Genomic DNA, 26,806 nt, shown 5'->3' on the forward strand with positions numbered 1-26,806 from the left:
TATACGATACTCAAATTTTGTACACAAAGCATCTGATTTACTGCTACAATGCTTCATTATTCTATACTTTTTCGATTGCATTGGAATGACAAACAAACTGTCGTCCGGACAATAACATGGTAGCGACTCAATTACTCTATTTTCAATATTTGAACATGTGTTAAATGTTGTCCTTGGGAAAAATAAATTTAGAAACAATTTTTGCATTGCATCATGTGCAATAAGAGTTTTTTTTTCGTTTTACACCTGTAAGAAGATAAGTGCTAGCATACTCATGCTTGCTATTGAAAATAAGCTGAGCTGCGTTTTGATATTCCACGGGCTTCATTTTTACACTATGCAAGTTTCTAGTAGAAATTTGATTGTTTAATCTTATCAGTTCTTGTGGTGCACACATGTACTTTGCAATGCACACTCCGTCACATTTCGGCAACTGATAAGACTACGGCAGAGGCAAAACAAAAACAATCTACCTAACAGGATTTCATTCGTTTTTAGAGTAATCATTCGTTGAATAATCCAGCGAACTATGAATCATATTGGGGGAGATAACAGATGAAATTTTGAAAAATACAGTACTTTTCAGCATGCCACAGAATAGCACAACACTTGCAAACACGAGAACATTCATTCGAGAACAGTTGTACATACATAATTTCCAGACGCTTTTCTTCAATTGGGAGCAAAACACACGTTGCCAAAATTGATAAGAACATTTGATAAAGCGTATAGCGTCAGTTTCGGCTAGGTGTAATAAGAGACCAGTAAACTATGCCGAAATAAAGTTGCGGCCGATAACAACCACATGTTAGTAGCTTACCTGAAATGTGGTTATCGTATCCGAGCTAATCGGACGATTTTTTTTGCAAAGTATCCAACGTTTTCTAGTTATACAACAACTTTTGGCACATACATTGTTCACTATTACTATTTTGTTTTTGCTCAGTGATCAACAATATTCATGATTATTTTGGGAAGTACATCCACGCAAGCAACGACTAATCTCAACTTGGTATTTCATCTTCGAGCATTTGAATGTTTGTTGGATGTTCAATCGTCGGCACAGGCTCCAATCCTTGTACAATATCGGGAGAATCGTAATATTTTACACGCAAATTAAACAATAGTATCACGTATTGGCGGAATCAATTGCACTAGAATTAACACAGTTTGTCACTTATAAATGCAAAAAATGAGGTATTATGGGTGCCATTTCTTTCTTTGCATCGTATCTCCTGGCGATGCCAACACAGAGCACAAACTAAATATTGTAACCAGAGGTACGAAAATGTGAAAAATAGAGCATGTACTGCAGTAATAAAAAAGGATAGAAAACTTCCACACAGTCAAGACGAAAAAATCGTTTTTACTTTTTCACATTTTGCGAATGGTGTAGTTGCCTTTTTAATGTATATAGTTTTTTTTCGCGTTTACCGTCTACTCTTGGGTAATATCACATATATAAACAGCTCTGACGATTCTCTTTGCCGAAATTTGGTGAGAGAGGCGAGCTAATTACTATAATTTTTCCCTCCGCGTTATCAATTTTTGCGCGTTCGCTTAGACGACCGCGATTCAAGGTTCACTATGGGCGCACTTTTGATATTTTGTATTCGACGATGCGTTTGTACTTTTCCAATTTTATCAATACAGCCGACAACAACAACTAATCACAACTAAAACACTTCTTATCCTCACGCGGATGAATATTTGCGGTCTGTTGAAGCTTCCTTGTGAGTGCGTTGTTTGAACATTATTTCATCCCTGGGAAAAATGCTACTAAAGAACTGAAAACTTAACGAACTAAGACCGCGGATGTAATTGCGTGTATGTTCAGTTTGGCGGTTAGAAATCTTTTGCTGATTTGCTACACCAATTTTTTCTCTATTGGAAAACGAATATTGTATATAATAATGTGTTGTTTTTCCTTATGTATATACATTATTACTAATATCGCTGTGTGCTCTATATACACAAGGCTCAGTTTTCCCAAGTACCGAAGAGCAGCATCATCAGCATCAGCATCAGCGGCAGCATCCGCGAGCGAGGAATGGTGTGCCACCAGCCAGCATCAACGGCAGCGGCAGCTACATAAAAAATCTACTTCTTTTCCTTTCCGCTTTTCCCAATGTTTTCCCAAACCATCAACATCCGACCTTACACCAGCACTAATACAAATCCACCCAGTTTTTCTACATCGAAAAATGAAAATAAAAATACGAACGTAGCGAAAAAAATCACACAGATACACAGCATTCGGCTTGACTGTGCGAATAAATTGAGTGGATTCCAAACAGCAAACACGGCGGCCGAAGCGAGACGAGAGTTGTGGTGCGACATTGGTATAACGAGGGTGGCGCGCTCCTATGTGTATCAAAAATTATATTTTTTCGGATCTTTCATCGCTAAACAGCCACGAATACATCTCAGATGTCGCAGCAGTTCGCGGCGTGTCCATCATCCAAGTGTGCCATAAGAGTAATTTCCTATTGTTTTCTGTTGCGTTTAGCATGGCATCGTAGCAAGCTGACCTTGCTCTCGCAAGCGGTATCCTTGTTCTCCATACATGCACTCACTCGCAGTAAGCCATGGACAATTATCTTGCAACTGCAGAAGATGCGCCATCTACTGCTCGGCATTGAAACGCATCTATCCAATCGTCGCCGACTACCATTACTTTCTAAAACAATGTACGTAATCCTTGTATTATGCGCTGTTAGTAACGGAAGTATTAGTGTTTGGTACATTTGAGAAGCTATTATTTCTAACACCGCCTACACGACAAAAATTGAGTCCCGTGAAACTTTTTCAGCGCGCAATTTTTTATGGTTTATATGTACTTCAAATGTATAGAAAAGCTTTTCCCGCGCCGCTACCACCCCGCAGCGTATAGCTCTTACTTACATTTTAATATTTTTCAAACACACAAAAAAACACAACCCCTGCATTATTCGCAATTTTACATTTTATCGCATACATACCCTCATTTCGAGTGCCCTTTTTCTTCTTAAAAAATAAAACGATAGAACATTACAGCAACAGCGCTACTTTTTTCCTCTGTGTTCGTAAATTCATATTATTGTTAATATTTAGTAACTATACACATAATTTTCACGGAACCCACCCACCCCCGCGACTCATACCAGCGGTCCTTTTTTATTTTATGCTTCTATTTGCGCTCTTTCGCTCTCGTCGTCGTCCTGGAGCATCATCCCACTATTTAAAATTGTATCACCCTTCCCTTTGCCAGCGCGCTTTTCATCCTATTACACCGTTTTCCCTTTTGAAATTGAATAGCGAACGGCTGCTGAAGCAAGGAAAAAAGACACTTTTACACGTATAGGGTACGGAGGGTATTTGCTGCCCCTATGATAACTGATTGGCTAAGAATTACGTTGGTAAGCGTATTCTGTAGTATTTTTTCAAATTTCTCGGTTTATTCGATGGGGACATGAATAGAATCATTTAGATACACTTTTTTTCAACAAAAAGAACATAAATAAATTAAATAAAAATAAAGAGAATTTGCATTAAATTATAAAGTTTTCAGTTTAAGCGACAGTGAAAAAAAACGGAGCGAAGTACTGAGAAATTAAAAATGTCGATGATAAATATTATTAAAATTAATTAATTTGTTTCAATCTACAATTGCAACAAAAAAGGGAAAATTCCCAGACCGTGTGTTTATTAGGTTCTAGTCCGCTTTTGAGAGACATAGAGAATCTATTGTCATTCCAGCCTGCTCTCAAATGAGGAAAGCGATAAGGATTCATGGAAAATCCTAGTCACCTTGTGAAAATGATAAGGAAGTCAATTACAATCCATTTTCAAAGACGTAGAGGGTTAAAAATGACCTTAGTCCGTCATTCCGTCAGAATTACCAATAAGTTTCTTCGTTTTTTGTTCCAAAACTTAATGCGTTATTCTGCAAAAATGGTTACAAATTTAATATTCATGGGCGATGGGCAACGCTAGTCATAACTCCTTCCCATCTTTCTGGAAATTCACGGATCCCTTTGCAAATAGACAGCGTAACTTTTTGGCCGTGAACATTCCGTGCGGCCGTCGTTGTTGATGCATGGCTTGGGTTTCCATACGTTGTCCGACGTTTACGATTGTCGCAATGGACACACTTTTCATCGCCAGTAACGATTCGATGAAAAAAAAACCCTTTCTTCTATGCCGTTGGAGCAGTTGTTCGCACGTGAAAAAACGGCGTTCGACGTCTCGTGGCTTCAATTCATACGACACCCAATGTCCTATCCTTCGGATCATTCCCATTGCTTTTAAAAGATCGGATATGGCTTGCTGAGCTACTCCAAGTGTATCTGCAAGTTCTTGTTGCGTTTGTGACGGATCTTGATCGAGTAAAGCCTTCAATTCTTCATTTTCTAACTTTTTTGACGGTCCGGAACGTTCGAACGCAAACCACGTCTGACACGTTCGCCCAGTTGGAGCATGGTCACCATAAACTTCCACCAAAATACGATGACTTTCACCTTTTTCTTCATATTGAAGTAATGAAGTAACACTCCCCGCTAAAAAGAAAAATTTAGTTGGTACGAAATTCGACATATTCGAAGTGGCAAAAAACTATGTTGTTTACGCTTCAACTTTACATATACTGACATATACTGAAAAAGACGCGCAATGACAGTAGATTTCCAACGAATGACTGGAAATTTGATTCACTGGAATCATAATCAAGTTACGCCATCTGTTGTAAAACCGAAAAAACTTACCGGGAATCACAAAAACAAATGTTTGAAAATTTTCAACAGTTGCTATGACAACATGTTCCCAGGGGAATAAAGCAATGAAGACTTGACTTGGTTCGAATTTGATTTCAATTAAATTTCAACATAACTTAAAGCGGTTGATGATCATAAGGCTGATGTGCTTTGATGGCGCAGACGTAATAGACGTAATAGGATCAAATATAGAATTGTCTGTAATAGCAGTGGGTGTCAAGAAGAAGAGATGCATACTGAGTGCGTTACGTGCGTTTACAATGAAGTCACAATAATCCTGCATTGCTCTCACGAGAACAAAAATGAATCATGAATCTCCAACTTCAACTGCTTCTGTCCTTTCCAGGGCCTAACTTATTTCGAATATTTCGACGCTTTTTCAAATAGTACCTTAAGCAATAAACTATATTTTTTTTTGCTATAGAGAGATTGTGTAAACTTAATGTTCGAATTTATTGGTGTTATGATGATGATGCTTTAAATTATATAGGCTTCAAACATTCTCAGCTCATTCGTCTCTAGCTTTGAAAAAGGCCAATTTTGAAAACCAAACTAAACTGTCGACCTTTTTTTCTCTCTATTATAGTGACTTTCAACACATTTCGGCTGGTTCGTCACTTTTATTTCCATTTTTGGAAGAATGAACTCGTGATCTCTGCGTGAGAGGTGTCGCCTCCACAGTCTCTCGACCTTAAGAAAACACATTTTGAAAGCTTTGGTGTAGTCGCTAGTCGAATATCTGGTGGAACGATATTAACTTATTAGTAATTTTTTTCCAATCGATCATTCAGTTTCAGTGTATTCGAGCATTGTTTCCGGGTCAAAAGTAGCGTAATTCGAGCCAGATGTGAAGAAAGGATTTCTCAGTGGTAAGAACTTTTTTCTTCGATGGAAAATTGAAGATGAAAATTTACTCCGCATCAGTTGCTGTTGCCACCGCCGTCACGACACAACCGATTCGGTTGGGATTTTCATTGCCGTTCTGCGAAAGGGGTTGCATACCATAATTTGTGGGAATGGTCTTCTTGGGAACGTTGGAGATGTAACTTTGCTAAAAGAAACTGAAAAACTACTTGGATATTCAAAAAGTTCAGTGTTTCAGTGTCGCTCTGAGCAGCGAGCAATCAACTACTGAGAATTAATTCAATAATCTGCTTAAATTGGATTTTTTTATTGCGCTCACCTCACTGCAAGAATCGACTCCTCGGTTCTTGTCAGGGCTTCTAAATATTTGTACTGAAGAGCTTAAATCTTTTCGTAGTCCTACATTAACAATGAGGTGTTAATGTTAGACACCATCCTTCTAGTTTTTATAGTTTCAACCTCACTGTTTCTACACCACATCGGAAATTCTGGCACTAATACACTATGTCAATTTGGGAGAGCATTCAATTAACAATATACCAAGTTTTTTTTACGCGGTGGATACGTACCTCATAAAAAACGGCGTTAATTGGGAAATCCGCGTAAAAAAACCATGTCACCTAATGATAGATATCAAATGGGACTATCCTTACGTAAAACGGAAATAAAAAGTTGAATGTTGCTCGCTTCCGAAAACCCGTAGTTTTATTCCTGCAATTTCATTGGTTACTGGTAGCTATAGGTAGCTATAGAATGAGGTCATCTGCTGTTGCTAAAAGATTCCCCTGTGATTTGCACACTCTACTGCCGATGCACGTGCAGTACCACTGTTGGACCATCCAGAGCTAAGTAGACAGAGAAATACATTCACGAATCGCTGCCCGTAAAAACCCTGTCCCGTTGTACCGCCGGGTGAGCTCCCCGTTACCCAACATCTAGAATCCACGTAAGAATCGTGATAAGGTTCGGCACTAATTTCCTTCTTAAGCGCTATGCTCCGTTACAAGCACTAATTACCGTAATATGCTCTGAGGGAGTATAAGAGAGAAATGTGAGTTGAGGGAGAGATGTGATATTGCACTGGTATTTTTTTCACGGGATCCGCGTTAATTGGGAATTCCGCGTTAATTGGAAAATCCGCGCAAAAAAAAACCGCGTAAATAAACCTGAGTGTACTAATTTTTACCCATTTTTGCGCTTCTCAGAGAATTATGTTGCATCGAAGCGCGATGCATACATACAGGGTTGCCAATAATATTTCTCGAAAAACTGGAAGATCGCTCTTAAAAAAAAAAGGTTTCTATAAACCGTTTTGTTTTAAGAAGATAGGCTCTTATTTAGCTAAAATGATTTTTTTACCCATACTAATATTTGAAAAAAATAGAATTTCCTTTGAAGCTTCGTGCAGTAAATGTAGTAAATAAAAAGGTGAAATCAACATTTTTTTTAAATAAAAAAAAGATGTTTCTCACCACTCAAACATTACTGTGAAACAATATTTGAGCATCTTTTCTCCTAGAACCCCTAGAAAATTTATTTGGGTAAAATATGGAAAATCTCGTATATATTGCTTCAGGTTTATAAAATCGCTGATAGAAAATCTTCGCAAAACTGCTCGATAATGTGAATTATTGCGGTGCATGAGGACACGGTTTCTGGATATAGATCACTGCTTCAAAACTCACCTTAATTCTCTGTTTTTTTTTTCACGCGAATTTTCACATTTATATAGTGTGTCATTTGCTATCTTTTTTGCACTCACGAAAAAATGTAGAATAAACGAAATCAATAAATCATTGCTCGGCGCCTAGCCTTATCTTTGGTTTGACGTTTTTGCGTAGATTGTTTCAGTTTCCATTCATTAACGTTCGAATAGGGACATGTGGAAATTGCAACGAAGGGGGGCTGAAACAGAACACCCAAAACTATCAAACTGACGCCTCCGTGTACTGAGTTATGCAATGGTCTATATATTAAAGTCCTGGAATAATTTTTGATTGTGTCCCACAATATTTATCCAATCGAATTGTGCACATTTGATACCAAAACAACATTGCTCAAGTATTCATATTGGTATTAAAATCACAAATTTGGATATTGAAAAACTATTTCTCTCCAATTTTTTGGTCTTATTCTTATCTTATTATCGTCAGTGTAACAAATTATACTTGTACTGAATTTTCAAACTGCCTTTCGATTTGCGATGCGATCATTATTTATTGAACAGTAAACCATCAAAGACGAAGGAGAAATTTTTAATTCAAACAAAAATATTTTTGTATTGGAAGGTCCCACAGGGACGTTATAGGGATCGAATGAAAGCTGGTTGATAAGGCTAATTGGATTTGCTATTTCATTATTTTTCAAAAAAAAATTTTACTCCACAAAAACTTTAAAAAACAGAAAGAAGTCGATTTTTAATTTCTTCCCGATATTTTTGTCCACTTCAATTTTTTCGTAAAATATTCCAAAACATGAAAGTTTCAGCTTTAAAATGATGTACATCTCATCTTTTTCCGTTCATTCTATGTAAAAAAATATATTCTATTTGTATTGAATAAATCGACAATTACTTTTCTGCATGATCTTACACTTCAAAATCATCACTGCTTCAAAACAGAACGTTTCTAGCGAAAAACTTTTCAACTTGTTGGATTTTCAACGAATTTAAAAGTAATTTTCCGTAGCCGCTCAAAATCGCGGTTTGCTTATGTAAACGATTCCCAAGATAATATCGTACACTTTTAGCAACTCTAAAAAATTGAGTATAGGTAGATAACCTTAGAAATCTTTGGTAAAGCATTTGAAACGAATCAGCCCAGGAGGCTGAAAGTCTCAGAGATAAAGAACTAAAAAAAATAGGTTAAACAAATTATTAGAACAATATTCCAAGTGCAAACTGCCTCATGAATGGTTAAAGTCCATGGATCACATTTCTATTCTTCGTTTTGTTGTGGTTAACAGAAGAAGTTCTTTCCACAGTGTGCACAGAAATGAGAACTGGAAGATTTTAGAATTTAACTGTTTGAATGGATCGAGAAAAACTAGAAGTGGGTTATAACTTTGATATAACCGCAAGGAGGACGTAGGACTAACGTTGACTTAGCAATCAACAAGTAACTAGCATATAAATCTTCGAAAAAAGTGAGTATCATACCATTTCGTTTAGCCAAATTATTAATTATTAACAATTATTAACGTTCAAAGGGGGAATCGATTCCTCCTCGGAAATACCCAGCGCAAATAGTACCCACTCCTCAAGCCCCGACAATTGGAATAATCGTTGATCCGGAGCAGGATTATGAGCGCTAAAGAAGGAATGGATTCCTCTTCGGAATTACACAGCGAAATAAGACCCCCTTCTCAACAATTCCAACTTCCCAAAAACGACGATCGATTGCAGCATTTGTGAACAAATAATTTTATAACGCTGCTTTTATAAATGTGATTTCTTTGATATGTAAATAATATAATTTCCACTTTGATCATATCCACTACACCGTATCGTACCATATCAAATCCATAGTCAATCCGAGTACAATAGTACTCGCTTCTTGCATCTAATTTTCTATGCCAATTTGCCCTGGCTCCATGGTTTAGAAATCTGTGTTAGGGAAACATTCCGATTTGCAGAAACGCATGCGAGTACAAAAGTACCCGCAGCTCACATCTATTTTGCAATGCCGATTTTCCCATGCTTCATGATTTTGAAGTCTGTGTTAGGGAAACATTCCAATTTCCATTTTCCATTTTAAAATACGCAACTATATTGGAAGACGTAGTCCGTAGTGGATCCGTTACGACAACTCAAAGCGACAAAAAATGTTGGTCGACCAACATTGGAGAAATATTATCAAAAATTCTATGACTTCTTTCCTAGGCGGAACTAATATTTGTGTACGATATTGTCAGTAATTTAATCTATAATCATCTGATTTCCAAGCAATTCCCACATAGAGGCAGGCAACGATCATCATTAGATGGTGCCACTACTTCGAAAAAATCATGTTCAATTTGTGGCGTATTCTTTGAAAACAATAAAATGCCAGACATTCACGAAAAAGAGTGACCCTCATGCCAAAACCTCGACACAAAATATTCAACAGACGCGTCACGTCAACACGCGTTGTGTGTCACGTTGCGTCAAAGATACAGTACGCGGAAATTGCAGCTTATGCCAGATCAAGAGCCCAAAGGTGGTTAATCCCCACGTTATCGATATAGAAAAAGTACATGGGTAGGGGGTGTTTTAGTCTAGAAAAAAAAAATAACAATGTGTTTCTCGTATTTCTGAGGCTTAGACATTCAAGAATATGCCCTAGAAAGGACTCTTCGAAAACCCCGTTGTTCAACGAGTTATAGCCATTTTAGTAATGTGGTATCTGATCTAGTACGGGTTTGACACAAAACTTCAAACGTGTTTTTCTTGAAACTAGCTTGAAACACGATATCTCAAGTTGTACTGAACAAATTTGATGTGAATAATTTTTATACATCTCTATATCGCTTGAACCAATATTTTTTTTTAAATTTCACATTTTTTTAGATTAGCAATGTAATAAAAAATCGTGCAATAAGTAATTTTTTTTCAAACAGCCACCATTTTGTGAAAAAACATTTTTCTGACTTGTTCGAGGTATATACGATAGTTTAGAAAGGGCTGGAATCGTGTACCCCATGGCACCACTTTTTTTGAACACTCTCACTTCAACAGATGTTATTGTAATTTTGAATATTTTTTTCCGTTTAGTTCTTGTTATATTGTTAGAAGATAAATAAAAAAATAATGAAATAATGGACACTAAAAATATTTGTTTTATTCGTTCAGAGCTCGAGGAATCGTTCGGCATTCGTGCCTCTACACTAGAATTCCCCTTAAGAGAGGTATCCATGAAGTGAGTACACTTGCAAATTCTCAATAACATAATCAATCGAAAATTAGCTTGTGTTGATGTACTAAAAAGTATAGTGAAATTTTGGAGACAAACACATTAGCATATGGTAGAAAATTAACAGCTTTGGCGAAATTGAATCTTAATGGAATAGTTTTAGAAAAAAACCGTGTGAGTAGGGAGGTTAGTTTGAATAACATAAATCGTAACACGACCTTCAAAATTAATTGTAGTAAACTGGACCCACTAAGAGCAATTATAGTCTAACATAGAATTTCTAAATATTGTTGCTAAATTAGATTGAAATTTCCATACTCATCTACGGAGCTGCTTCGCGCTTCTCGATCGGCGAATATTTCCGACGCTACCTTATGTACTTCTAACCCCGCTATATACATCATTTTAATGATCATCGTGAAAAATCGTCGCATGAAATGCAGAAGATGAGTTTTTTCAGCGATAGTGCGTAAGGTGGTTCACGAATACATCTAAATGATATTATCCTCCAGCGCGCTCCTTTGGTGGAAAAAAGCAGAGCAGTGCTCTAGAATGAGGGAGATCTTCACCGCTGTTTTGCGCGGCCAGCCTCACGTGTACATTCTGCTGCAGAGTAGCAGAAGGCGAACGAACTAGAGGGGTGGTGGTGGTGGGACAGGGTGGATTTGGGTGGATTGAAAAGGCATCTCCTAGTGTCATCGTCATCCTCGTTGTCGTCGTCGTGTACTTTGGTTTGGCATGGGAGCCGTGGAATGGGCGATGTAAAGCATGTGGAAAATAAAAACCACACTTTTCGCTTCCCGTGATTTCGCATCATCCACTTGTTAGCGCAAGCGATATTCATTTCGTCCTTTTTACGATTTTTTTTTCAATTTTGTATGGAATAGCGAAATAAAATCTAAAATAAACTAGAAGCTCCTTCCGCACTGTACATAAGCAGATAATAATATCCCTGGCGCCCCATACTATAGCAACTACTTTTTACTTGTATTTTTATTATATTTTCTACTACCTTGGATGGCTGTGAAAATCTAAGATATATAATTCCAACTTGTTTTAAGGCTTTCCGCGTAATTCAGGCAATGTGTATGTGTACAATTATGTACAGTTTTTTTCACATCCCCGTGGAATGCCTTTTTTGTTGATTAGATACAGCGTCGGGATAGAAAATGCTGCATTGTAATTTTAATATTTTTGTAACGCTTCCAAATTTAAAAGTTATAACATGTTTTGGATTTCTGCAGTAAAACAGGGTAATGTTTCTAGATGGCTGCCAAGAAAATAGCTCAATGCGGTAGAAGCATTTGGATAACAAGGCGTGACTGGGTTGCATCTTAGTTTTTTTGTGCCTGCTTATATTTGGCGTCAGCGGTCGTCGTTTCGGAAGTTTGGAATCATTTCATTTGATGTCGCTTGATGGTTTGCTGCGATACAATAAACGATGGCAATGTGTTTAAATTCTCTTTTTTTATTTTTGAATTACTATTAGTATTTCTCGCTATATGTTAAATGGAATTTCATTGCATTGGAAATTAATGTAAACACCTAATTATAATTCGATACTCAACTCATTGATTTCGATGCAGAACCGCAAAATGCAGCATGTTCTGAAACTTCACTTCACGTGTTCTGAAACTTAACTTTCTCAAAGCAGTATTATTATCGTTACCCAACTTCTCTTAACCTCTACATCAGGGATGGCCGCGTAGGTATTCCTAGGCGCCCGCCAGCTGGTCTAGGATAGTGTCACCTTTTGCCGTGATCATTTTATAAGGTGTTTATGCTAATCTCAATAAAACATATTAGTTGTAAGAGTAGATATTTCTTGTAAATGTAAATTAATTGTGCATTTCAATTTAATTTTGTGTTTCAAGAAATATAGTCATGAATAGAACAACAGTGATGAATGATAAATTATAAATTTATAAAGTTATTGGGCCCTATTATGTAATTCTAGTTGAACAGAATTTTACTCCTTAGCTCTACTTTGCTGTTATAGATACAACGGGTGAAAGCTGTCGACATGATTCTTCGAGCTATTTGGTTTGCTTGAATTCCTGATGTTTTGCTTTAACCATTCATAAGGCCGTGGAAACTAGACAACGAATCGACTTCAACTCCAGAGATTAACCCCAAAAACACTGTTTGCCACTGCCTTGTTGCATACCTTTAGATGGGAAACTTATTCAGCAATTATTTTGCTTACAACTTCTTCTTGGATAGTATTAACATTCCTAGTGGAACTTTGCCTTCTCAACATAGTATTACTTGGGTAATTTTCATGAGTAGTACTAAGTTGAGATTTCTATGCCGGATAACAAGCCTTGAATGTATTCTGGAGTGGCAAGCTCTTGAATACGCGTGACCACAGTGCAAGTCGGAAGAAATTTCTTTGACGAAAAATCCCCCGGTCAGAACGGGAATCGAACCTGAATCCCCGGCATGATAATGTTGGACGCTAACCACTCGGCCACGGAAGCACGGGAGTGCTTTCAACATGAACAGTGAATATATTTGAAAAAAGCTAATAATTTGACGAATAAAATGTTATTTGGATATTTACTAGCCACTCGTTTTCCCCCACAGCGTAACGAGCAATCTTTTTTTTTTTGGACGTTAGTTCACGATGTGAGACGATGTATATTATTAATTACTATCGATTTGCCGGTATAGGCATTTATCAGTTGGCAGAATCAATGAAGGGATGATATTGGAGATGATCATGGATGGTTTTACTCTATTCTTCCTAAAGATTCGACGAGTGCCTGGTTCGAAACGTTAATCGTTGATAAAGATATTATTAGATTAATGCTCAGGTTGTTGTATAATCATTTCGTGCTCAATTCAAGTTTTTATCGTGTAGGTCTTGTTACTAACTACTTATGTAATTGTGGTTCAGGATATCATGATATCAGGCATGTTGTTTGCTAATGTAGAAAAATAACTGGACCAGAACCTCCATTTAATGTATTGAAAGAGTAAAAAATTAAGATTACTGAACAATGAAAAATCTTGATACAGTTGCAATTACTACAAACAATCACAGTCCTACGTCAATCTCCCGTCCGTTTCCCTAGGCCCAGACCATTTATATACATTTTTACATAGATTTACAGAGAAAAAAAACAAATTTGAATTTTCCATCAAATACACCATTTGTTTTATTGAAAAAATTGCATTGATTAAGTTTAAGTTAATTGGTTTGATTAAGTTTCATCTCTTTTGCTTCGTTTAATTTGATTTGCGGTGAAGTAAGTATACCCTCCCTCAGATTATCATCCCTTAAGACAGTTACAAGTTTGTTAAGTTTGAATGAAAATAATTGATTGATGTTCTTTGCTTATTTTAATTCGCATTGCTGACTCTTACACGACTAGCATTGAAATTGTTTTAATATATCTACAAAAAAATCATAATTGTATTAGAAATTCCTTAACAGAAAATTATTACTCCCTAAAATGTAATCCTTTATATGCATTCGCAGTGTTCAAAAGCTAAGTTTTCTCCACAAATTTATTTTTTATTGATTTTCGAAACCTTATTCCGAACGTTCCCAGCATTTTCAATTGGTTATTTAACAAATGATATGCTTGGAGAAAACATTGTTGAAATTTTTCTCAGTGACAATTTAAAAAAGTGACAATTTTCAAAAAATTATTACAAGTTATGGTCGAACAACTGGATGTGGGATATGCTATCCATTACGTTTGGAGGTGATACTATCCTAAACCAGCTGGCGAACGCCTAGGAATACCGGGTGACCGGTAGACTGCGGACTACCGTTTGGCCATCTCTGGTCTAGTACTACATTCATTTTCTAATAAATTTTTGATACAGTCAACGTTGGTAGACCGTAAAAAATGGACAAAAATTGCTGATTTTTCATGAGTTACCTTCATACGCACTGACGAATCTACCCATGCAGGATCAATCATAGTAACCCATGAGTCAGTAGAAAAAATTTGACAGCTCTATCAGTCGAACTCTATCCGTGAGGCGAAAACAGTGGAGCTACTCCGTTCAGAAGTGTGCCCGTTCTATGAACGGTTTCCCACCGCGTCGAAAACAGACATCGTACAGCACTTTGTGGACGCCGGATACGCCCGTTCCGGCTCTACAACATCTTGGCACTATTGGACGTTCTTCTTTAGCTCTAGACTGGCCGTGAACGTGGAAATTTATAGTACGAAGTGCATAAGGGCGAAGACACGGTGTTCTGGCCGGATTTGGCGTCGGCCCACTACTCGAAACGTTCGTTAGAGGAGATGGAGCGGCTGTATATCGATGTGGTACCCAAGTCAGCGAACCCACCCAACGTCCCCCAGCTGCGTCCAGAATTACTGGGCAAATCTGAAGCGTGAGATCTACTCCAACAATTTTGTCGTGACAACTGAGAAGGAATTGAAGAATAAAACGAAGTAAGAACTCAAAAATATGCATACACTCAAGTTTTCGTCCGCCATGGCGAATGTTCCGGTTAACTGCTGGAAGGCCGCTCGCAATCGCGTAGAATTTTTTGCAAGTAAGCTAATATAATTACCTTCCATGGGAAATTTATCAAACTCAATTATTTGTCTTAGTTTTTCTCACCATCAAACTCAATTATCTGTTATAGTTTTTATCACCAACCGAAAAAGTCCATTTTTTAATGCAAGCACCACTTACATAAAAATTTGCTTGCATCCAGTTATAATCAGCTATAAGCACTTCTACTTTTTGTGGATGAATTTTTGGCAAGTAGTAATTTTACGTAGAAGACGAACGAGTGACTCGTAAGCCTGGCGATAACTGTGCAACAAAGATTGTCACTGTCCAAGAAGGCTGGCGCTGATTCTAAGGGTGGGTTTAGACTAGTGATATATTCATGTGAAGAAATATGATGAGATTTATAGAAATCGCATCAACCGTTTACACTAGCGTGAACTTCTATAATGAATATATTCATATATTCGATGAATTTATTCACCTGAAGTAGAACTGCATCCAACTTTAGTGATTTCTCACCAGTGAGAAATTCACAAGCGTTTACATATGCTGAATTTATTCAAGTTATATATACCTCGAATAAGTGTATCATATTTATTTTCACCCGTTTACACATATTTTCATGTGAATAAATCCATCTATAGCTATAGATCTCCCTAATGTAAACCCGTCATAACAGAGCACCTAGATGAGAATCTTTAACGGCGACGACGTTGAACGATGTGTCAAACAGGAAGGCTGGTATCAGGGGATAGTAACTTCAAGCAAAAAAGTGGGACCGATTCGAGATTGCTTTTATGTAAACAGTGAACTTTTTTTACACTCTAAAAATCGAACCGACTTGCACTGACAACTGAATGATATTGTCAATTTGTGCGAGATGCCTCAAAACAGCTGGGAATAAATATTGTTTATATACAGTAAGTTACATTTAATGCGACGTTTAGATTATTGAACAGACCTGTAATGTGTCACGTTTAATTGGACATTTTTGTAAACATCGAGTTCGGGGACAAAATTATGGTGCCACATTAAAGTTGCCACCAGACGTCGACACTGTACCACTTTCATCGCCAATGTTCAATTACAGGCCAAAATCGCCTCCGAAGCGACACTGAGTGGTGCCTCGGCATGTCGTATTAAATTTAAATTACTGTATTATGTTGTTATTTATGTCATAATGCATAATGTCATAAGCAATGAACACACATTTATTTTCCACTTGCAACAGTATTCACGATGATTGGATGGATGAATATACGACTCCTACATGCATCTAGTACGACTATCGTCATGCGTATATACGATTTACTACAGACAACCCAAAAACGAATGGCGGAAAACGTTCTTGATAATTATGATAATTATTATAGATTCTTGTAAATACATGTATGATTGGAATATTACGTTAAAAATTATTTTTAAGTCAGAATATTTCCGGTTTTACGAAAAGTGAAAGTTGCTTTTTTTATTTTTAACTTTTAAGAACGAAAGATTATCTGTTTGCCGGTCTTTTGAGTTCTGATAAACATAGTGACAAAAATAAATTAGTTCAACTTCGTCATTCAATTGCACTTAACTCAAAACTGTAGACATGCGATTATGAACTTGAAAAGCCAAGCTGCCAAGTATGCCAACCCAGCAAACATTAAATCGTATAACTATCGTATATAGAGCATCGAATATTTGATACTTTCGGTCGTATGTGATGTGCCCAAATATCATATACAGTAAGTTACCTCTAATCCTCGACATACCGAGGCACTACTCAGTGTCGCATTAGAGGTGATTGGCCTGTAATTGGACATTCACAATGATAGTGGTACAATGTCGACGTCTTGTGGTGACTTCCAATCTGGGGCCATACTTCGGGTACCAAACTCGATGTTCACAAAATATCCAATTAGAGATGGAAAAGTCCTATTATTTGTATCCCATTACAGGTCTGTCCAATTACCTCTAATTCGACATTTAGTTAACTTACTGTACATGCAAGGTTATTAGGCAATACCTAATAACATAATAAGTTTGTTGTCATACGAATATACGATTCATCACTGCCATAAAAAATGGCGGAAAATATTAAAGTAAAATGTTCGGCCCGGGGAATCATCATTTTTGTATGTATATAGAACCTTTATAAACATTATGTTTGTACAAATAGGAATTAATCAATTGACTTTCAGGGATATAAATGTTTGATATGAGTGGAGCCACGCTTATAAAATTGCTCCGATGGGATTTGAACTCCGGTTGTTTGGATTATCAAGCCGCAGCTATCTTGTACGGCTATCTGAAATATGATTCTAGGGCAATTAAAGTTCTTACATATGATACGAAAGAGTTGCACTCGGATACTTCATACCTGATTGTTTATTGTGCTTTAGTGGAAATATCGCAAAATTTATAAATTAAATAAAGTTCAGTACTACATGTTTCAAGTAATCAAATAACATGAAGTAAAAAATTTCATTCATATTTTAACAATTTAAAACTGCCTTCGGGCCTGCCCAGCAAACATTAAATCGTAAAAAAAAAATTCGAGGGGTTGTATCAGAGACACGGCCGCTTAGAACGTAGGACTACGCAATCTTTATTCTTTTGAAATTTGATGGTTTATCATTTCGAATATTATTTGCGAATACGTCGAAATTTCATAAATAACTCTTTAGTAAAAAGTTCCGGGGACCCTGAAAATGGGTAATGGCTTGCATAGTTTTGTACTCATTTCGAGAAGTAACAATCATTTTTTGCCCTTGCGAGAACAATACGCTATGGTCATATGTCGCAATTCGTTTCTTTATATCAATGCACGCATTGCACTGAATATTAACGAGTGGCATCTTCCGTGCATCGTCATCGAAGACGAATGAAATCTCTGAGTTTCAAGTGTCTATAATTCAAAAGAAGAAGAAGAAGTGCATCGCCATTCAACAAGCATCAAACACGCGTCTAACAGATGCATACAGTTGCAGTGCTAAAAATGAAACATCGCAAGAATGACCGTTTATGAAAAATCGTTCCTCGACTCTCGGTCGATACCGTCAACAAAGTTTCTAAGTTCTATGTTTTGCGCAATGAAAACAAGCTACATACAAAAAAAAACAAACACTGATGTTTAGAAGCGACCTAAAATCATTTGTACTCTTCTCTTTTTTCGCCTGCTTTGCCATGCCTCTGATGGTTGTGTTAATTGCAATGCCAGATGCACTTCAAGTGAAATATTTACTAGCGTTCACAGCTCGAAGGGATACATTAAACACAAAACGAGCAGAATAAGCGACCTTTGTTGTTTCGGGCACAGAAATATTCTGAGAATTTTCCTCAGAGGAGATGCAATACTTATACGCTAGCGACAGCTTACATACTATGCAAGGGTGGAGTTTACTTCGCAATTTTTTTTCTTTTCGCTATCCCCCTTCGTTGTTTCTGTTCTAGCGGCTGCATGAGTTACCCGTTATTGACAGCTCTGTTCGGGAAAGCACACAAATGGACAGAACAAATGTATGGAAAAATGGGAATGCTTCCATTTTTCATCAATTTAAACCATATACAGACTATGGGATTGTAATGTATAGCATATCAAACAAAAAAAATCTTAGAAAAATTCCCAATTCGATTGGTATACAAATCGTTTAAATCCGTTCGTAGCAAAAAATAGTTATTAACGTTAACTTTATTTCATAAAAAAGTGACCTGTTTTCTGATTTGGCACCCTTAATGTAAGACGTAGTCCTACGTCAAAAATCTAAAATTGGAGGCGATATACATACATCTAAGACACATTACTTGTATGATGTGTATAACTGGCATATGCATATGAAATTGGAGGCCATATACATGTATATGGGGTATATGTAATATAAACGATAATTTTATTATTTTCTAGGATGTATGTATATCGCCTCCACGTTTGCATGTATGGGCTGGCTAGGCGCATCTTATACATGCAATTTATATTAATCATACTTGTATGTTTGTGAATATAATCCTCAAAATAAAATAATTACACTAAACCTTCATTTCAAACAACTTATGCAGTTACCAAATCACGCAATAAACATCAAGAATTGCTGGGAATCTCTTATCAATATTTGTTCAAATTTAAAAATGTTGTTCAAATTTAAAAATGTTGACAACTTTTATGCATTCAATTAAATCGTACGATAAATCATATGTAAACATAAACATTCCCATCTTTCATCCTTCATTAAACACCTCGTAGTAGAAATCTGTCAGTATGCATACACTCTCCTACGAAACATAGTGGAAAAAAATATATTCGTCGATGTAAACAAGCAGTGAAAAAGGAGACACTTTTCGACGAGTGATTTGTATGAAGTTCCACTGCCGTGCTGGTATGTGGCTGCTTTCAGTTGATTATCTATACAGGAAAGGATCGATATTACTTCTGACATGACATCATAATGCATATCCAAATGAGGGCCCGGAATAGCATTGTTCGATCATTAATGAAATATATTGGATCAAATTGCTTCTAATTTATATCATTGCAGCTTGTTTTAATTTAACTATCTTTTGCTCAGATTTCAACGCCTTTGGTAACGCATTATAACGGATATTTCCATAATACGTGAATGATTCCTTTCTGGTTTCCGTATTCCGACGTGTCATTCTTAAGTTAGCACGATTTCTTGTTTCATAAGAATGGTTGGTTTATCGTAATAAGTAAATATAAGTAGGCCATCCACAAACCACGCGGAAATTTTGGGAAGGGACGAGACTGAAAATATAAAATGTCCAACATTTGACATTTGCTCGACAACGAACCAGATTTTTACACTACGGCAGATCCTCCAAAAGTGCCGCGAGTATCAGGCAGAGCTCTGCATAGTCAACTGAGAATAGTAAGCTGACTATCTGACTGACTATATCCGTATTCAGTTAGTAATGACATTTGGCCTCTTCACGCAATTTCTCCGCCAAAACGACTAGATTCTTTTGTATCGTACACGAAAATTACTCACACGTGTAAAATAGCGTGCAGTGTGTGTGCGCTATTTTGCACGTCTATAACTAACTAATACTAACGCGAGGACCTCTATAGCATACTTGATAAATGTCTAAGTTCGTTGGTTTGAGTTCACGATGGGTAGATAATAAACCGTTCATTGATGGGGTAACTTCTTTTTCGCATCAGAAATCATGTTTTCGTTCCTCTTTATATGGACGTAAAAATAAGATTGCGTACGCGGGTATAAATTTCGTTCCTACGGGAGTAGAAATGTGGATTGAATTAAGTTGAATGAAGAGGCAGATTTGTATAAATTAGTCGAGTCAGTTAAAATAACCACTGACTGGACTAGTTCACCAGTCATCCTCGCTAGTCAGGAAGGAAGGAAGGTATTGAATTAGAGAGACTTTAAACTCTGAGAGTTCATTCGTCTCTGGGCTCGCTAGTCAACGCTGGTCAATTCATTTTATAGTCAAGTCACTTTTTGTTGTTGGCGACTGCCGAAGCAGTTCTAGTCGAAGCGAAGCTACTAAGAGTAGAGTCGGTCTTCATTTTTCACCTTCGAAGATTTCGGGCCCTTGTATCAGGTCACTACGAACCACATCTTCGTTGACTTCAAGGCCCCATATGATACAATCGACCGACGACAGCTAACAAGACTGATTCAGGCAACGATGAATGGTGTGCGGATCTCAGGTGAGCTGTCGAATCATTTGCATCGAACCCGGTAGAAACAAGAAGGAGAGGAGCCTAGCGAGCGAGATTGTCGGTGCAGCCGGGAGTTGGAGAACTGCAGCCATGGATCGGGCTTATTGGCGAAAAGTTGTGAATCAGGTCTAATCTCTCAATGGGATGTTGGATCATTGTAAATAAATAAATAAATAAAAAACATTTGAAACAGAATTCTTTTTGTTAGCAAATCAAATTTATAAATACATAGTTACCTTCACCTGATTTATTTGAAACTCATTGTTGAAAAAAAAGCCAAAAATTGATTTGAAGTTCATTGTGAAAACATAAACATAAACGAAACATAACCGTTATTGAATTGAATGCATGGTGAAAATAAAGACTTTTTTATTTGAAGTTCATTTTGAATTATTTTTAAGCAATTGTTTATTTTTCTTTCTCATCTTAGATTTCGGTTCTGAGGATTCCGAAACTTTGCCTTGGAGCGCTGTTGCTTCGTTGCGCTGTTCGGGGTTCGAAGAGTCAGACGGTGAAGCTAGAAGCCCAATGCTTTCCTGCCAGTTTTGCAATATGCTTGAGTTCGTGCTGGAGCTTGTAGGCTTCCACAAAATAAAATTCAAGACGCCGTAAATATTTGAGAGTCGTACCATACAAAGCTTCGTCCAATGCTCCAACGCTGGTCAATTCATTTTATAGTCAAGTCACTTTTTGTTGTTGGCGACTGCCGAAGCAGTTCTAGTCGAAGCGAAGCTACTAAGAGTAGAGTCGGTCTTCATTTTTCACCTTCGAAGATTTCGGGCCCTGGTATCAGGTCACCACGAACCACATCTTCGTTGACTTCAAGGCCCCATATGATACAATCGACCGGCGACAGCTAACAAGACTGATTCAGGCAACGATGAACGGTGTGCGGATCTCAGGTGAGCTGTCGAATCATTTGCATCGAACCCGGTAGAAACAAGAAGGAGAGGAGCCTAGCGAGCGAGATTGTCGGTGCAGCCGGGAGTTGGAGAACTGCAGCCATGGATCGGGCTTATTGGCGAAAAGTTGTGAATCAGGTCTAATCTCTCAATGGGATGTTGGATCATTGTAAATAGGTATTTGAGACAGAGCGGAATCCAAATTGATGATCGTAGATAATATTTTGTTTGCCTAGGAATTTCGTAACCCTGTCTGCTGTCGATGAGCTTGCTCAAGACTGAAATGACTGAAATGCCGTTTTGAAGCAAATCGTGCAATAATTGACTAACCCCAAAGTTGATCTTTACCCGAAGAAAGTAATACCTTATGTCTGGTGGCATTGGGAAGGGATTTTGTATTATGAGCTTCTACCAAGCGCGATCAGTCGATTCGTAAAATCCATATCTTTTTTATCACTGTACCAATTATTTTGGAGTCTGGCGTGCTATCCCTCCAGCTGAACTAACCGGCTATTGCATTTTCAGATTATTTTAGGTTTAGATTCAAGTTCAGGTCTTTTTTGCGGTGCTTTACGCAACATCGACTGAACAACGTTTTAACTACTGGGCGCGTTAATAATGTAGGTTTCAGTATTGGTTTATTGATGACAAACAATAAAGTTTAAGAAAAGGCGATAGGTACTCCGCTGACGGAGAAAGAACAAAGAATATGACATTAGGCGTCCGGAACCGAGCGAAACCGAGTCCGAACTATGAAGATGAAGGAAAGACTGGATGTTCCGGTGACTTCTAGATAAATTTCCCGGATTTTGAATGAATCGCCGAACAGATAAACTTCAAGGGAAACCGAAACTTACCATCACTCATAAGAATACTCGGCAAAAAGTTCACACGGAAATGCATGGAGTGGAAGTCAGAATAGTGTTGGTATTGATTTGCGTCATTTATTCATACTTAGTAAATTTTTTTATGCCAAATAACGCGACTTGAACGATGAAATTGACGCTCTAGAATCGCGTGAATACAAGGCAAGTCGGAATAAATTTCTTTGACGAAAAATCTCTTGGCCGGAACGGACACCGAACCCGAAGTCCAGCCATGATAATGTGTGACGCTAACCATAGAAGCACTACTGCGCTTTCGTATCATACAGAACTTTTGATTCATTTCATCTAAACTCGAATGAATTCCGGAATGTACCTGGAGTTCTGGAAAATTGTTTTAATCAGTCACATTGAAATCGACGCGAATGAGGATACAATTTTTAGGCGGGACAATGCATCTATCCACGCTTCCAGGTGTCGAAGGCTTGGTTTGCTATGAAAAAAATACTAGCAACTACAATACCGCAACTAGACTGGCCAGCCTGTAGTCCAGCTTGCAATACCATTGAGAAACCCTGGGGAATCATGACGAGCATGGTTTGTGCATACGGACGTCAGCGAACTAAATGGTATTTCCAACCTCAAGGCCCTGAGACGAACCAGCCCAGGAGGCTGAAAGTCTCAAAAATATAGAATAAAAAAAAACCTCAAGGCCAAATTCAATTCTATTCCAAATTCAAGAAAGTTGGACCAAAATCTACTGCTGTCTGATTCTAAAGTGTTTTTTGAAGTGATTCGAAGCGAAAGAGGCCAAATGTTAGCAATGGATTCGCCGGATTTGGCATCTTGCCACTACACGTGGCCGATGTTTGACTGGAGATAACAATATTGTTTGTGTACCAAAATACCTCAACTCACCGAACTCGTCGGTAGATCGTCCGATTGAGAAGTTTTGGGGCATCATGATGGCCAGACTGCGTAAAATATCTAGGGTATCGGAGTACGATCTGGCATGGAAGAAACAGCGGGTAAAAGTATTGAAAGAAGTCGGCCCCACGGTTGCCCAAAACATTACGAGTGCTGTCAAGGTAATTTGCGGGAAATCGGTCACAAAGAAGAGATCCAATAAAGCAATGAAGTAGAAACCTTACCCTAATGTTGTAATTTATTCCCTGAAAGTTTGAAGGAAATCCATTTTGTGGGTCTTTGTCTAAGCACAATTTCTAGGTAATGTGGAATCGATTTCAACGATTAGGAAATGTGTTGGAAGTTCCGGAAAAACTGGTGGTAGAAGGTCGATATAAGGCAACAGTAAAGCCGGTATCAGAATATCACGTTGTATGCCACGTCGCCTTGATAGTTCAACTTTGAAGATGTGCACAATGAAGCGTCGCGTCGTTTGTGTCGTTGTGAAAGATACTGAACTTTGTGTTTGATAGTAAAGTGAATGAAGCGCATGATATGAATTTGGATCACAGATCTAGTAGCTGAATGACGATTTGTTCCTTTTTTCACCAAAAAAGGCGTGAGGTCGTGAAGTCTAGATTGTTGTTTCCAATAGACAGACTTCAGCCGCCGAGTGCCGTGTGACGCAAATGCGTCACCTAGAACGTTTTTTGAGCTGAAAATAAGCCTCAGCCTATTAAGAGTTCATTGTAAAACAAATCTTAGCGGAACGATGCGAACAAAGGCGAGAGACCTTCATCAGAAGAATCGGAAACCTTAAACTGGATGATATCTCGTCAGATGAGGAATTGATAGAAAGTCTGTACGCGTCTATCAGATAAGACAGATCAGAGGATGCGGATTTGTATTGCAAAGTATTGAAGTATTAACACTGCTCTCAACCGTCTATATTTACGATGAAGGGGAGGAAGATCTTGAACAAGCTGGTGGCTCAAAACCGATCATCAATATGATAAGGAATTGGTAAACCGAACGCTAAACAGAACCAGCAGCACAAGAAATCACAATGGCAATGCCTTACCTGCAAATGACGCTGTGATTGGACGACGCCAGTCGCTCTCATTGACAGGCCGTCAACTTCAACAAATCATGTGGACGAGAGAGATGAATGAATTCGTCATTCGTTGCTATTATATTTGCACAAGGTTGGAGACGAACATGTCCGGCAGATCAAGATTTGCCGGCCAACTAGATCGGAATAAGCTCTACACACGGAGACGAGCGATTTTATCACACAACATGTGGCTGAAATAGAGGCCATCAGGCTGCGTAGAGAGAGTGCAGGATCAAGCGATATGTTGAGAAGCAGCTCTGCTAGGCCGAGCACATCTTTCGCTAGTGAAATACATGAATCGATTACACCACCAACGGATCCAGTGGAAGAGTCTAGAGAACAAGGGCCGGCAAAGGATCAACAACGAGGTCAACTAAAAAAAATTAGCTTTCCATATGGATGTAGCAGTGACCCAGTTTTACGGAAAGGACCCTTTAATCTGTGCTCCCGTGACCGAGTGGTTAGCGTCATAACTAACATGCCGGGTGTTCGGGTTCGATTCCCGTTCTGGTCGGGGGAATTTTTCGTCAAAGAAATTTCCTCCGACATGCACTGTGATCACGCGTATTCTAGAGCTTGCCACTCAGAATGCATGCAAGGCGTGTTATTTGGCATAGAAATCTCAACTAAGTACTAATAAAAATGACGCAAGTAATACTACGTTGAGACGGCGAAGTTCCTCTAGGAACGTAAGTGCCATTGAAGAAGAAGAAGACCCCTTAACCCGACACAAGATTCCAATGTTGCAGTATTCTCATCGACTGACGAGTGCCGTTCATGTACTCGACCTGGAAGTTCTACCTGTGTACCTGGAAGTCGTAGAAAACCTAGAGGAGCTGTAATGTATCGTTTATTGTGGAGCTGTAGCTGTTGTTCGGACGTTAGGACTGCGCACCTGCTTGGATGAAACGCCTGGAAGGTCGTATTCAAACGCTCCGAGTGAAAATCGGTCGACTTACGATGTACAAGAGATGAAGTTGATTGCGAAAGCTGATTCCTGGAGTTGCTGAAATTGTTACCGGTCGAGCTCTCTGATTTTAATGAAAACCGCATCATCGAGATCGACACCTACGTACAACGGTTGAGTGCTCTATCAAAAAGGATGAGACGTTATACGGAATGAACGAGAGGGAGTTTTACAGCCACATAAAACAGAAACGAAACAATCGTGGTCATCCTGAGATTGACGAAGTTACTCAGTTTTGGTAAAGCCTATGGGAGAACCCCATTCAACACCGAAGTAATAGGATGTGCCTGGCAGAGGAAGAGGAATACGGAAACGGGCTTGAAGCAATGCATGCCGTTGTGGTAACCGCCCATGATATCAACGAAGTAATACGATTTGCAAGGAATTAGGCTGCGCTAGGACCAGATTTCGTGCACAACTTCTGGTACAAAATTTTTTTTCAACTCATGGGTGAATGGCACAGTGCTTCAATAAGGTACTAGAAAATCTCCGTACAACACCGGAGTTCGTGAAAAGGGGAATTACTCATCTGGTTCCCAACGAATCAAGACACAGCGAATGCGGCGAAGTGCAAGCCAATCACATGTCTAACGAGCCTCTACAAGCTACTTACGTCGGTGATTAATAGAAAGTTAACCATATCCCATCGTTTGTATTTGACTACTGGAGGATGGGATGAAGAGAGAAGGTAGTTCAGAGGAGCGAGAAGTTGCGATGTTAACGATATAAAAACAGAAGAACAGAAAGGCTGTAAACACAACACGCGAGGCTGCAAAGATCGAGTCATTATCGATGCAGCCATCGTCGGACAAGCAAGCCGAAACAATACGCATACGTATTTGATAAAGGAACTAAAAATGTACAAAATACATGATGACGTCATCAGGTTTATGGAACACGCAATGGAAGACTGGAGCACTTTGCTTAGTATCACCGAGGGAACAACTATGTTGAGATCCAGAACTTTCAACATTCACAGGGAAATATTCCAAGGTAATTTTTGATTGACACATTTAGTCCTTTGGTTGACACATTTAGTTCTATGTGGTTTTGCCTTGCGATGAAACCCTTGAGAAGAGCACTCAACCGAAGCAGCCATGGCTATCTTATCAACAGAACAACGACAATAAATCATACCTTCTATATGGATGACTTGAAACTGTTTGCGGAATCGACAGAAGCGCTACACAGTCTACTACAATGTTTTAGCGACTTGAATTTCGATGTGCGGATGGAACTCGGAATCGAAAAGTGTAAGGCAGTACAACTCCTCCGTGGAAGGATTCCGCATTAACGAGAGTAAAGTGATACAAGATTTGGTGGAAGGCGAATTCCATAAGTACCTGGGATTTCAGCAACTGAAAAGGATTTGTCATACGAAAATTAAGAAGGAATTCCAGGAAAAATTCTTGATCAGAATT

The 26,806-nt window shown here is 38.2% G+C and overlaps 1 protein-coding gene across 7 annotated transcripts in view; it reads right to left on the reverse strand.

Moving 5' to 3' along the window:
* Window positions 1–26,806, reverse strand: part of LOC129762981 (broad-complex core protein isoforms 1/2/3/4/5) — a 187,680-nt gene that overhangs the window by 71,445 nt on the left and 89,429 nt on the right. For 5 of the 7 annotated variants that reach the window (XR_008740768.1, XM_055761628.1, XM_055761621.1 and 2 more), the window contains exon 1: window positions 821–1,846. The exons of the other annotated variants lie outside the window; for them this stretch is intronic. The gene's annotated coding sequence lies outside the window, so the exon portion shown is untranslated. Of the gene's footprint in view, window positions 1–820; window positions 1,847–26,806 lie in introns of those variants that run through there. 7 annotated transcript variants of the gene reach the window in all.

The sequence above is a fragment of the Toxorhynchites rutilus genome, chromosome 1 (genome assembly GCF_029784135.1).
Source record: "Toxorhynchites rutilus septentrionalis strain SRP chromosome 1, ASM2978413v1, whole genome shotgun sequence".
Lineage (NCBI taxonomy): Eukaryota > Metazoa > Arthropoda > Insecta > Diptera > Culicidae > Toxorhynchites > Toxorhynchites rutilus.